Genomic DNA, 14,804 nt, shown 5'->3' on the forward strand with positions numbered 1-14,804 from the left:
TTACATTATAGAATCAGCTTTGTGTTGATAAATGTCAAAGCAGTAACTGCTTTTGAATTGCTCCCATCTGGACGTAGACTAAAAATTCCCTTGGCTAGAAAAAAATTCTATAAAATATCTTTTCTTCCAATGGCAGTGATTATCTTAAATCGTATAGTGTTTTAATTGAAACAATAGAACGACTGTTAATATTTTTAAATTTTTCTTGTCTTTCTTACAGTGTTTAACTATATTATTCTTTTTTTTTCTTTTCTTTTTTTTTATTTGTGCTGTTGATGTGTTACAGTGTCAAAGAAAAATTTCCGGTCGGTGAAAACAGAATAAAGTTCAATCAATCAAAGTTAAATCATGGAGATATTGTTGTAATTGCTTGATCATGCTAATTGCTGCATAATTAATGAGCACTTACAGAAGTTATAGACAGCACTTTAAACAAGGTGTTTAAAAATTAGTATTGATTCTTGGCCAATGAACGATTTGTTTAAAGAGCAGAAGTTGTAAAGAAAGTTTGATCACAAAATTATTCAAGCAGTGTTTAGCTCTATGACATTGCTCTAATGTCTCCATTAGATTTTAGAATTTTTTTCTGATCCAAATATAGACCCAAAAAATGGTTTTCATATTGTCCCATCAGCTTCGTCATTATTCACCATAATCATTAGATTATTTTATAATGTGATCCCTCGCCCAATGGGAGCCTGCATTTTTCCTCCTCATTCTTATTTTTACCACCATCATCTGTCATTTCTGTCAGCCATAAAGAAATATTATTGCATTCTTTTTTTTAACTATCATAAATGCTTATGTTCTTAGGAAGCACCAAACTATTACAAGGTGTCATGGTTACATAAAAAAACACGTAAAAATATCTTGCACTATAACGCATGTATTTTTAGCTCAAAGAAGTCAAATAATTTCACTGATGCATCCAAAATTATCTATCGTTCCTCACAAAGAGAACATGATTTGTTAAGGGTACCTCACCTGTTGTTTGGTATATATATATATATATGTGTGTGTGTGTGTGTGTGTGTGTGCCTGCATGCGTGTGTGTGCGTGCGTGCGTGCAGTACTGTACGGACTCGATGATGGTGAGATCAGATCTCCGTGTGGATCATACCGGCTGTTGTCAGACAAAAAAATCTCACTGGATTATTACAATTAACGGCAAAAGGAATGTTTGGAACTGTAAACTGAAATTTCATAACAAATCACTACAGCAAAATATATAATTAACTAGCTTAAAACCCCTTTTTTTCTGGTGAAAATACTAACATGCCTAAGACTTTTGCACAGTACTGTAAAGACATGGATGCCAATGTGGTCCCACTGACGCTTTAGTTTAATACAGTAGTTCTTTACTTTACATTTTGAATCTCACTTCAACCTAGTTCACTTACCATGAGATAATGTCAAGTCTGTAGGTGTACAACAGACAAAGACGAGGAAGGAGGGGGGAAAGGCCGAGAAACATCTCTGTGAGGTCCGTGGGAGGGTTTCTGCTATTGTTATTGATGTCCGGCTCAGTTCATCCCTCTTGGGGAAAGAAGGTTTTTCTCCATGTGTTTTGTGCTTCTCAGCTCACTCCTCCTTTTCATGCTCTACTCAATCTCCTGTGCATTTAGACTTAAATCCATCCCATTGTTCATTGGAGTCATAAAATAGAGGGATTACTGTGGAATTACAAGGTGGTAAACTGCGTGGGTACCTTAAGAGTCTGGTATCTTAAAATGAATGACAGTGGATGAGACTATAGAAGAAAATAAATGTTTCAGAGCTGATTTTAAAACAACAAACTACCACAGGTTGTGGTTTTTGAGATATTCTGAAAGACCTCGAAGCTATTTTCATGTAAAAAAAAATCCCCCAAAGGAGGCACTGCTCCACATTCTGATGGGTTTTGAGTGGAGGCTCATACCCTGGAGAGACGGAACTCTTTTGAGACCCCAGACATCCAGTTTAAATGGCTGATAATCTAATATAAAAGAAAGTGTCAGGAATGCAATTTGGCTCTGAGAAGCTCCGTAGGGGCAATCTCTATTGTATTGTAGCCAAATCGACTTAATTTCCTCATTGTTTCCGCTCTTTCCGCTCTCTGTTCTTCCTCTCAATATTGCATTGACAGGAGCAAAGCACATCCTAATATTTTCATTTTTCTGTCATTCATTTTAATAATGATTTAGCTCTGCAGCATGTGTCCTTTATGTTTAAGATATGCTTGTCCTAAGTTTATAAAACTCATTATTGTCAATTGATGTTAAAAAGAATATTGAGAGGAAAGTGAAAATAAGACAAAAAGGGATATTAAGTTGAAGTGACACAAAATTAAAACAACACATTTCATTTCTTAAAGTGTTTTGCTTTAAACGTTTTTAAAAATGAAATTCCACATGATTTGTTGTATGTTTAATGCTAAGACATTTCCATGTTTTTAAGTAATTGGTCAGTTAAATGGCTAAAAATGTAGGCATATACATGTGACCCTGTATTTTTACATAAAACCATTATTTTTGCTTCCCGTTAGAACATAGCCTACGCTGGGAATACTTGAATACATGCATATATATTATTGTTTATGCATCTGAAAAAGTGGATCAAAATACACTTGATCTTAGTCTCGCAGGTCTTTATCACATTTGGCAAGTCTTTGCACCCGAGCTTTTCTTTTAGGTTTTCATCCATGGCATTTTGACATCAGATAGTCGCAAACAAGGATCATTAGCATTGTGCTAATTAGCTTGCTGCCATGGCTCTGTAATTAGTACAAAGGCAGTGTCTCTCAGATCTCTGGAGTTACATCAAAAGGAAATCTCTCTCAATTAGAAGCTCTGCTCCTGTGTAATTTCTCCTTTGTTTACCTTTGCTGCTGCTTTTTCAAGCCTTTTTATCTTCACCCAAAGGTTCAAACGGAGCTGGCGGCTAGTATCGGGGCTAATTGTTACTTTATCATCACCTTTGATGGTAGGGTGTCGTGAAAGCTGTCAACCCATTAGTGTTTCCTTTTTCTGTTGTTAAAAATGCACTCGTACAGCAATGTCAGAACGGCTCCGGTTTCGATGCATCTACTGTTATTGACTAGAATTATGTAATATGCTATTTTGGTAACTGTACTAGTGTGCATATTTTTGTTTTGAGCCTTTGACCTTAAAAAACGGGCAGGAATAAAAAATTCAAAAAATTCAAAAAAAATCCACATTCAAAACAAATGTTAATTATATATATAACCCTTTTAATATTGAAAAGTATCTAATTAAATTTCTCTTTGTGATTTTGTGCTGTGCAACATATTAACAGGGCACTATTGACATCAATAATAACTAGATGTTGGAGAAAAAGCAAGATTAAAAGTTTCTATCAAGTTTCTATCTGGTCTTTTAACAAATGAAGTGGTTTAAAGTGTTAAAACTGCCACTTCATTTTGGTTAAGAAAAAGTTTTTTTTTTTTTTTGTACTGTCAAAAGCCAGTTTCAGAACTCTTACTGTGCGTTCACACCGGACGCGAATAGCGCGTCAAATTCGCGTCTACCGCGTCTATTTTGACGCTTGACCACGTTGTGTTAATTCGCGTGTCAAGAGTGAACCCATTGGCGGCCATCTTTTTTATGTTGATCGAGCATTCATCGGAGAGTCACCCCTCTGTATTTGCTCTGGAGAGCAGAACGGTGGCGTAGGGGTAATTGTCGCTTTATTTGTGTTCATCAGACCCTTCGAAGGCGAACCCAGTGTGGCGAGTTTCACCATTGGGTCGCTCCAGTAGCTGCGCCTGGATGACGGCGGCTTTCAGCGGTACTTCCGCCTGTACCGCGCCCAGCTTGATGACCTGTTGTCCCGCATCGGAGCGAGGAGCACCCTCGCCCCCATCCACCTAATCTGTAATTTATTTTTGTTTTGATGATAAATGGAGCCAGCCTCCAAAAGTGATTAATCTGTCCTGTGATTTTTCTCTCTCTCTCGAACAACACTGTCCAGGCACGAACTTATGCAGTATGTTGGTTGTCTTTACATTAATAATATTTCATATATCTAGATATGGAATAAATAGCATTAAATACAGAAAGGATTTTGTCTCATATATTGAAGTCAAGTTTTATGTGATAAAATATTTGCTTTGTTGTGCATTAGAACCAGTCATATTACAAAATAATTTATTGAAGCCTCCAGATACTTCACCACGTGACAGCAGCATGCAGCTAGGCTCCGGATTGGTTAACGCGGCGAGAATTGACGCAGAAGTTCAGATTTTTCAACTCGGGCGGCAGACGCGAATTCGCGGCAAACGCGTGAATGCACAAATAGCACTAACTAAATCATTCGCGCTTAACGGGCCAGACGATTAATTCGCGCCATTCGCGCGAACTTGACGCGCGGATGAGGCGAATTCGCGTCTACCGCGCCGCACTCTACGCCTCATTCGCGCCGCAGGAATTCTTTACGCGCGTAACGCGTCTTTGCATTGACTTAACATTGAAATCACTCGCGCCTGACGCGCTATTCGCGTCCGGTGTGAACGCACCATTAAGGCATTTAAATCAGCACTTAAAGGAATAGTTCAAACTATACAAATTATGTCAGTATGACCTCACTTATAATGTCGTTTCAAACCTGCATGTTATTTATTTCTGTGAAACACAAAATATATTTTTTGAACTGACAGTTCGAAGCAGCCATGACTGATAAGTTTCATAAACACAATAAAACCACTATAAAAATAGCTCATTTGACTTTTGCACTACATTATGAATTGTCCGAAACAGTTCAATAGATTTATGTGAAGACCAGACTGATATTTAGGTTGTTTTTATCTCCTTCTGTTTTGATTGTCTTTTCCATTTGCCTCCCTCACAGTAATAGTGACAGTTGCTGTTGTTGTCGTGGGAACTACCACTGCACATCATCAAATACACAGCATGGATGGATCGTCCATGACGACAGGCCGCAGGAAGGTAAACACCTGCTAGTCGCTCCAAACATAACTGTGAAGCATTTCTCTGGGGTCAACATCCTGTCTGAATCAAAGTGACCAAATAATGACCTCTCACTGCCGTGACATCTTGCACATCCCTCTGGTGTTTTCCACCTCCGGACCAACAGCGGATTTGTGAGTGGCTTTTGGACTTGCTGACTGTCGGAGATCTCAAGGTTCTCACTTTTTTTTTAGATGAACTGCTGAGAGAACAAAATAAGTATAACAAAAGTTTGCAAAAGGACCAATAGGCAGCGGGCCAAGTCCGTCTATCTCGTTTAGTTTTCAATTTGATAGATCTCCTCCCGGGAACTGGTTATTTTTTTATAACTGGCTATATAAATTGTTGTTCAGCACGTTACTTCTTGTTTCCAACGTCAATTGTTGCACATTAAAAATATAACGTAATATAATTTCGCTAGCTAACCACAAAATGTTAGCCGGAGTAAGAACCAATCAAAGCTCGTGTTGTTACCTTGTCAACTTGAGTTGACCAATCACGTCATTATTTGATCCGGTGCCCGAAGCCCCGGATGTGAACTGACCGCCGCTCTGAACTCCCTCTCGCTTCCGCTCTGCTGCCAGACAGGAAATAATAAACTTACTTTTTTTTCCCCTTCTCCGAAAGGACGTAACTTCTCCGTTGTTTTGCCTACAGTGTATGGCTGCGCCACACAACGTGGAAACGGTAGGTAACTGATCAGCACTAGCATTATCCGAAACATTGTAAAAAGTCTGAATGCATGGGTCTTGGCACATGTTCACTGTCAAAATAGCTAACTTAATTTACCGCTATCAGTATTTGTACAACTAATGTAAGCAAAGTACTGGATGCTACACGTGGGTAATGTTAAGCTATTTGTTGTTTTAAATGTAGCATTCGGCAAGTTGGCTAGCTTTAGCACCTGAAGTATGTTAACTTAGTATGGTAGGATTAGCTTTTTTTCTGTGGATACCGCAAGCTAATTATTTATTTAACTTTGTGTTTGGCTTTATTGTTGTAAAGAGTTTAGCAAGGGCATATTAGCATTTGTCTTAAAATGTTTATTATGAAGCTGAAGTTTTTTTTTTTTTTTGTCGTCCAGAAGAAGATATAATTAAGATTTAAAGTTTGTTTCCATTGTTCATCCCCTTCTGTGTAGACTTGCTGTATGAAGTGAAGCTTATGTAGTGGTGACAGTGTTTCCCAAATATCTCCAGGAGTAAATTACACCTTGTCCTGCCTTTTTTAGACATCTACCTGCTCCAACACACCTGGAACTGTTTGGAGCCCCTCCTCCTCACACTTTGAAAACCCCTGAGTTGATTATCAACGGCTAACTAGGGCTATTTAGTGAATTAACAACACCAGACAAAAATGAACTTGAACCAGATTAACTTTATTAATGTCATGTTATTTGAAGACGCACTTAGGCTATGGCTGCACGCTCACAAAAATGTTGTGTGTTGCGTCTTTAGACAGCATTGGAGCAGTTCCTACATAGACACATGTCTGTGCATGGTAGCTGGTGCTTTCTACATGTGCAGTTTCCCCCCACACATTGTAATGCTTTGCACTGGCAATATACAAACTCCAAAACACTTTTTGGTGCTGGTGGAAGTGTCATCCAATGAACTGCATAGAATTCCCCCTCGATCCTCCATCCATGCTGCATTGGGGGAGGTATGTCTGGCAGGCTTTGCAAACGTCTCCTGTAGAACAGAGGAATAGAAAGTATTTTGGTATTCCAGTATAAAGTCAGGCAGACATGGACAGTATTTTTGATGCATGTATGTAAAATATGTATTTGAAATACAAAATAGTATTTTTGTAATTTGAATTTGACGGGCCTCATAAAAATGGCTATGTAATGTTTGTAATTTTTGTCGCTCTCTTTGATTGGAGAACAAAAAATTGGGTGTATATTTTTTGACATGGCTACAGTCATCTAGTTTGCTAAAATAATCCCCATTATGATACAGTGCTTCTCAAAGCAGATTTTTAACGTCTTTTTAAGCAGTAAAGAGCTGTCAATTATGATCAAATGTTGCTTTGGAAACACATTTTAGTATTTTTAAAATATAAAATACTGTTTATTTTGATACATGTCATGCTTGCTGTAATTTGTATTTTTAATGTATATACCTTTACAGCTTGAGTATTTTGTATCTTATTTCAAAATACATTTTGATGTATTTTTGCCCATCCCTGAGTAATATTGGAATTCTTGGTATCCCTTGTTCTTACAGTACTAATTAGTTATTTTTCTGTTCCTAGGTTCCGTACCTGTGTATAGCAGCCTGGTAGTTTGCTTGCTGAATGTGAAGGTGAAGGGAGTCCTTATTTGGAGGAAGACTTCTCTCCAAACATTTCCCTGATTTGAACATTTGCCACCTTGCCTTGTTGACATCCGTTATACCCTTCTGATCATAGAACTTGCATGTGAATGCTTCTACTGCCTCGTAGAGCTCTGGTGGTACAGTGAAAGCTGTGCCCATTTTTCTGAATGTATCACAGTGTTCATGATTAGACAGGAGTGTCTTGACTGTCTTCACCTTTCCTATTCCATACAGGGAACTCACTGTATCACAGCCAGAGAAGCAATGTAGACCAATCTGCGCATCACACACTTCTTCTCCTAGTTGGTCATGGATCCTTTTAACTTCAACTGTGCGAGTGTTGACTCCTTTTCTAGTGTGAAAGTACAGATGAGCCCCAACCTCTTTGTAAAAAGCAAGGGCCAGAACAAACCCATCAGTGTCAGGACTTCTGATGACTACATGTCTGCTGTAATTAGCAGAATGTGCACAGTGTAGCAGAAGTCGGGTGTCTGCCTCTTCCTGTACTGTGAATAGATCTGGCATTGGTAAGACTTGCAGATCAGCTGTATTTTGTCTTTTGATAATTTCCGGATTTGCACCATCTCTCAAAGAAAAACTGTAGGAGATTTTCTTTGTTTTCACCACATGCCAAGAACTTTACCCATTGCTTTGGTGTCCTTTGTTCTTCAGAATATATTTTGGTGACTTGAGAGCCCTTCACAGCACGTCAATCTCGTTCTGCATTCTTGATGCTCATGGTTTTGTAGGTGTCCGGTACAAAATGCACTACCTTGGACTTGCTTGCTTTAGCCACACTGACAATCAACCTCAGAGCACTGTCTGCAAACATCCCAAATGTTGCTTGGGGTTTCATGACTTGCACTAGTGCCATAGCATCCCACACCCAAGTTGAACCCTCTGGAATGTTGTCCACTGTCGCCGGTGGGTTGACCTCTGCTTCCAGAGAGTGCATCAGCTTTGCTTTGTCGGTTTTCATGAGGGAACCGTCATAATAAGCCAGTGATGCGGGTAAGGGCCCTAAACTATATACAAGCATCTCACTCATGTCAATCGTTCTAGAGGTTCCAATTACAATTAGTCTGGCGAGCAGATCACAGTCTGCTTTTAGGGCTATCTCTCTGCCTCTTGCTTTTGTCACAGTTGTAGTTGCAGTGTCTTTGAAAGTCTTGAGCTTAATTTTTTTCATTGGTTCATAGATTCCTACCTCATCAGTTTGTAGCCTCTTTTCACAAAAATCTAAGAAGGCTTTCTCACCTCTCTCTTTTGCTTAATGCAGATCTGTGAAAATGCGCTCTGATGCTACATGACCTGATGTGATGTGGTAAAGGACCTCTCTGTCTATGGAAGGATCAAATGGATTAATCATGTTCTGAATGGTGGACATGATATTCTTTACATCCTTCTTGTCATATTCTCTTCGCGCATCATCTAGTTCCGCTCGTTGCCTTGTTGTGGTGTTGTGTCCAGCCATGTCTCTGCACCCCATAGTGATGGCTGCGCGCTCATGTTGTGTTGAGTGTCCATCTATGAACTGCACTTTTGTTGAGTGAAAACCCAGTTAGTCCACCTTTTGTTTTGGAGTCACGGTTTGTTGTCTGCTCAATCACTTGGTCACATGCAGTATAAGCGAAGCCATAGGTCTGCTGTCTCTGGGCAACAAAATCTCCTAATTGGAGCTGGTGGTTTATGCTAGGATGAGTGTCCCCTAAACTGATCATCTCCATCCAGTATGTTGATAGGTATCGGGCATAGTTGATCCTGTCATAAGAGAAGAACCATGGCAAAATGGAACGGACACTTGACAGATGGAGACTCCAATTTGCCTCTCGCTTTCCTCTGATGAAGAGGAGAAGGTCCTCAACCATCGATATATATGTGGTCCAAAAGTGGAATGTCTTGTTGGTGGGGTTGTCTTTCATAAAATTTTCATAGCCTCTCATAACTGTCAAGAAGTTCTCAAACATAACCAAAACATCAAAGTCTTCACCAGGGAAGGCTGTCTGCAGATCAGCAGCTATCTTCATAGCAGCTTCACAGTCATCTTCTGAAAGGATGTCAAGGTATGCCTGCCAGCGGAGTCTTTGAAGTGCCTCACACATTAACTTGTGGGTATGCATGCTTCTGTTGTACTGATGTCCAGTTATGATTTCTTCTATAGATCTTGCTGCAACAACTTCAGCTTCAATGATGACATATTGAAATCCTGCGTCCCCAAAGCGGTTCCCAATACAGGACAGGTATGCCATGGCTGTATGAAATTCCCCCATTCTCAGGACTAGTCGTTTCATAAATGTGGTGTTCATCCAACGAATTTCTTGTGCTTTTGCATATATGGCCTGATCTATTACCAACACAATTTCATTCAGCACCAGTTTGTCTGCTATTTCTATTGAACGAGTGAGGATGGTGTGTACTGTGTCTAGGTCTGTTGGACTGGCGTCAATGACGGGCAGGTAACCAATGTTAGACTGCTGTGGAATTGTACCTCTCTGTAGCAGTGTATTGTGACCAGTCCATCCAAGTAAAATAATGCCATGGACTTCTTGAGTCTTCATGAAAAAGTAGGCACCATCCAGTCTTCGTGCAGAGTCCTGTGTATACATGTATTTCTCCTGTCCCAGTTCAACTTCTGATCCAAAAGGTTTTTGACCGTTCCTCTTTCCTCTAATGTTGGTGTCAATATGGGCGTGAGGTGGTTGAAGAGACCTTTTCCTTGTTCTCTGCAGAGATACTGTCTCATAAGTAGACACACCACAGGTAATTGGCCTCTGAATTACAATACCATTTGTGTTATGTGTTGTTCCCTTTCCAGATAGTGTTTCTTCACCAAAGTCGTTGTTGTCCCATACAAGAGTTGCTTGAACTTGAACTGTAATGTTTGGTGCGATGTATGTATCACCTTTTTGCAATTGCAGCTCTGCTAGAGCGGTGTCATGTTCCAGTACTTGTGAGTTGGAGGAACAGTGCCCTAGACCATTCAGTATTCCTATCAGCTGAGCTGATCCTGTCGTATGTCGTACAGCCATGGCTAAGGAGGAATGCTTTGGCATGAGCCAGCGTCCTTTCATTGTAAGATTCATGATATCCTGACACAATGACACAATCTTCAGATTGTTCTCCACACTAACATTGGCACACAAACCACCAGTTCAAAATTCTATAGTCATACCTGTTGTCCAAGACAGGACATTGTATAATTAATTTGGTACCAGATTTTGAGACCAGATTTGAGACCATATTTGGTACCATTTTGAGATCCATCTGAAGGTCTTGCGCTGTGGGCGGCCATGGCAGTTTAGGAGTAGTTTTGCACTTGGTCTCTATAATCTCCCTGAGTGGCATGGCTGCATGATACAGAAGTCTTGAGTCTTTTGTTCCTTGCCCTGCTCCTATATGACTTGGTTCTGTGTCCTCTTCTGTGTCATCTTCACTATGGTCTGATGATGATGGCTGTGTAGCTTCATCATGGATTACTTAATCAGCAGTTAAATCATCAACATACACTAAATAATTTCTTGAGGATTTCAGAAACCTCAAAAATGGATGAGACTTTTGAAGTCTGGCTTTTAAGGAAAAAGCTTTGTAAGATGAAATGTAAACACCTTCTTTTCCCTTAACTATTTTCTGAAAAAGGCCATTTAGCCAGGACAGCCTTAACACCTCACGGTTTCTCAGCAACCTCTCTTCCACCACTGACTTGCAGAAATGGGTGTAGCCTGCCTGATATGGATTGCTTTTTGGATTTCCCTCTCGAGGAATTTTGGGCAGATGTTTTGTATAATGTCTGTAGCAGCTCAAATGATACATAGCCTCTGAAGCTACAAGATCCCTCCCACGTATGTGCATTAGTAGACTTTCATCCCTCCGTTCCTCTGCAGCAAAAAGTAGCTTACCTGCAGTTAATGTTTCACACTGAGCAAGTTTTTCTTTTGACCTTTTTCTGCTGTGACTGTCAGTTATGTATTGGTTCTTTCTGCATATGAGGCATCCAACAGGCAGGAGATGGGAAGCTCTTTTTGGGAGGCTTGGGCCATCTGATGCAGAACGCAAAACCCGAACCTTGGATACAGTGTCATCATCGACTTCCTCTGACAGCATTTGGCCTTCATCTACATTGTTATGGGACACCAGGTAGAGGACATAACATAGGGAAAAAATAATGTGTTTATCAAAGGTGGTTACTTTTAATCTAGTAATCTCACTGTTTAGATTTGGGAGAATATCATGTAATGACTTTGTTTCAAATAAAACATTCATTAAAAAAATTACTTTTGTGTTCAATTCAAATAAAAATGTTAAGATACAAAGTGTTCAAAAATGTACATTAATTAAAAATCACATTTTTAAACTACGTACAATACACACATACATAGCCTGCATGACGCACCAATACACAATTATTTTAACAGAGAATTGATGGATTTGATACATACCTTCAGTATCTTTGGCTGCCTTTTCTCTCCTCCTACATGGTCTTGCAATGTGATCTTTATTGGTGAAGAGCATGTAGCATTCCCTATGGAAGCCCACATTAACTGGCACATCGTGGTCTCTCCAGGTTTCTGTTAGGTTAAATGTTGCTATGGCTTTTTCAGCTACGAAACTCTCAGCAGTGTTGAAGTTAACCCATTTCTGGGCACACTGAACAAATGATGCCCAACTTGTTTCAGAAAACAAAGTTATTGGTCTTTTTGCCTTGGAAGCAACATGTATACAACACTTCATATTGTCGTATTCGTTGTGTTGTTTTGCGGTCTATGTAAATTAATTAAGTGACAGTCTTCTCACGGTAAGTGCACAATGTATAATAACGCTCGGTGTAGACAAAAATAATATAAAGCCTATTTAAAAACCAGGATTTAGTTATAAAGACGGCAATGTTACAGTATCAACAATGCTTGTTGTCAGGGAGACGTGCCAGGTTGTCAAGGAGACGGGTGTTTTGTTTACGTTTTCTGACGCTACTATTTAGTAGTTCTACAAATTTGCCCGTTTAAAAATGTAAGGGTTTAAATCGATATCTTCATCAAATGTGCACAAATCAACTTTGGAAACAATGCTTACACTACTTATAAGAATTTGTACATGCACAATGCTTTAAATAGTCCCTGATGGATAAAAGCAAATCCCTTCTTCTTCTTCTTCTTCTTCTTCTTCTTCTTCTTCTTCTTCTTCTTCTTCTTCTTCTTCTTCTTCTTCTTCTTCTTCTTCTTCTTCTTCTTCTTCTCACATTGAATGCCCTGTTTTCTGAAAAATATGATAGATTACTGTTTTAAAAGTAGGGATTGTATGGATTTCTTTAATGCCATATGTTGTCATTTTAAGTTTGAAACTACACTACTGATTAAAAGTTTGGGATCTGTGAAGTATGTATGAATTATTATTATTTTTTTTCGGTATTAAAATATAAATTTTCTTAACCCATTGAGCATGATTCATAGGTTTATCTCAAAGTTTAAACATTGAGCCCCCTGGCACCATCAAAACATTGAGAGCTATCCGCTCAGACCTGTAAATCTCTTTCCCGCTGAACCAATAGCAAGAGTTTGGGGTGTGGCTACAGTAGTAGTAGCCAGAGGATGTTTAGCCAGTGCGGGACCATGGCTGACGCATTACATTGAAAAGGACATTCAACTTTGGTTACAGAAGTGCATGCCAAATTCAATGCATTTAGACCTTCAAAGATTTAACAGGTCATGCAAACATCAAAGCGAACAGGGTATTGTGATGTTACGTCCTACAATGGATGCTTCAATGCCATACAGCTGTGATTCTCAAAGTTTTTTGGTCACGCCCCAGGGTATATTCTTTTATTGTTCAAGTGTAGATATCCTCCAACAGTTGTGAGCTAAACTCTGCAGGACAGTGGCCCTCCGGGAGCAGGATTGGACACCCTAGGATTATTTTCAGCGAGATGCTTGCATTCTCTCTAGACAGTGTTAGCTACTCAGTTGCTTTCTCATGACACATAGCAACACAGCTAAAAGTATTCCTACATTGAACCTGTTATTGAAGTACTTTTACCTGATGAGACATACCTTCACAAGCAGTTTTTAGAGTTGTATTTGTCACGTTTGACTTGGGGGAGCCGCGACGTGCGAAAGAGGCATTTGCAAGGTTGTTTGGGAATATGTCTTTATTCTTGTAATTCCGCTAGGTTCCGCTAATGTTGCAGAAACTATACTGTACACTTCACCTTTAATGTTTTTGAAAGAAGTATTTGTTGCTTCCTAATGTTGCATTTATTTGATCAAACACAACTACATTAAATAGTAATATCATGAAATATTTAAAAATGTAATGCATCCTTGCTGAAAAAAAATATAGATTTCTTACAAAAAAAAAAATCTGAAGTATTTAATAGAGATGGATTTTTGGTATAACATAGTTGGTGTGCAAACAATATTTTTATTGCAAATCAGAGGAACAAAATATTTTCAGTTGGCTTCAGGGAGAGAGAAATAGTATGACACAGTGACAACATCTAAACCACCTGATTCAAGAATACAATTCAAACTGACAAGCTTGTCTTATTCGCTCATGCTAAGCACAGTGTGTGTTTTTTTAACAGAACATATGCAACGTGGCCCTGAAAAAGTTTCCGAACCCTCTGCACAGATGGTTAATCAAGCGCAGACTTCATTTAAAAGTGTTGTATAGTTTATAATAATTATCTTTTAATCCATATTAGAGACACCCAGATTGGTTAATAGCTCAAAACAACACTCAAGCGCATCTTAGACAGCTGTGGAGGGAAGTCAGGGGATATTTAGATGTGAGATTACTAGAGCCCGGCGGCAAACAATCCCCATATAGAGGTGCAGATAACTCAGATACAGTAAGAAGCTCATTCATTGAAGGACAAAGACCTTTTTGAATGGAATTCATATTCCATTCATATTCCAGACGTTTAGGGTCACAGATACCGGTTGGGAACAAGTTTCTGTAACATATTTCAAATGCTGATTCAGGAAAGGTCGGTAACCCTTTACAATAAGTTTTTTTTTCTTTTTTTCTTAACAGTAGTTAAATATATTAGTTAACTTGAAATAACAATGAACAATACATGTAATCCTTTTACATAATTTGTTAATCTTTGCTAATGTTAATCTCAACATGTATTAATGCATTTTTAAAAATCAAAAGTTTAACATTAGTTAATGATCTGTGAACATGTATATGAAATATTGTATTATATAACATTAACAAAGGTTAATAAATGCTGTCCAAATATATTTAATATTTAATTCAAATAACTTGCATGTATCAATATGCATGTTAGCATATTGGCTGTTTATTAGTACTTATTAAGCAAATATGAATGTCTCATTCTGCATGATGCATATTCTAGATCCATTAACCCTACCACCCTAAATCTAAACATAATCACTACAACAATTACCTTACTTACTGTCAATGAGCAGTATATGAGTTAATTGCGGGAAAACTCCTAGTAAATAGTGTTCCCTTATCGAAATTGTTACCATCAAACCTTATTGTAAAGTGTTGTCAAAAAGTT

General features: G+C 38.7%; 1 long non-coding RNA gene across 1 annotated transcript in view; it reads left to right on the plus strand.

Moving 5' to 3' along the window:
* The window catches only part of LOC143741035 (uncharacterized), a 27,744-nt gene extending 19,207 nt beyond the window's left edge, over nt 1–8,537 (plus strand). The window contains exon 3 of the long non-coding RNA XR_013204933.1: nt 8,527–8,537. This is a non-coding gene — a long non-coding RNA (uncharacterized LOC143741035). The remainder of the gene's footprint in view (nt 1–8,526) is intronic.
* Nucleotides 8,538–14,804: the final 6,267 nt, after the last annotated feature.

The sequence above is a fragment of the Siphateles boraxobius genome, unplaced genomic scaffold, assembly GCF_051911475.1.
Source record: "Siphateles boraxobius isolate OS27281-9 unplaced genomic scaffold, OSU_SipBor_1 1, whole genome shotgun sequence".
NCBI lineage: Eukaryota > Metazoa > Chordata > Actinopteri > Cypriniformes > Leuciscidae > Siphateles > Siphateles boraxobius.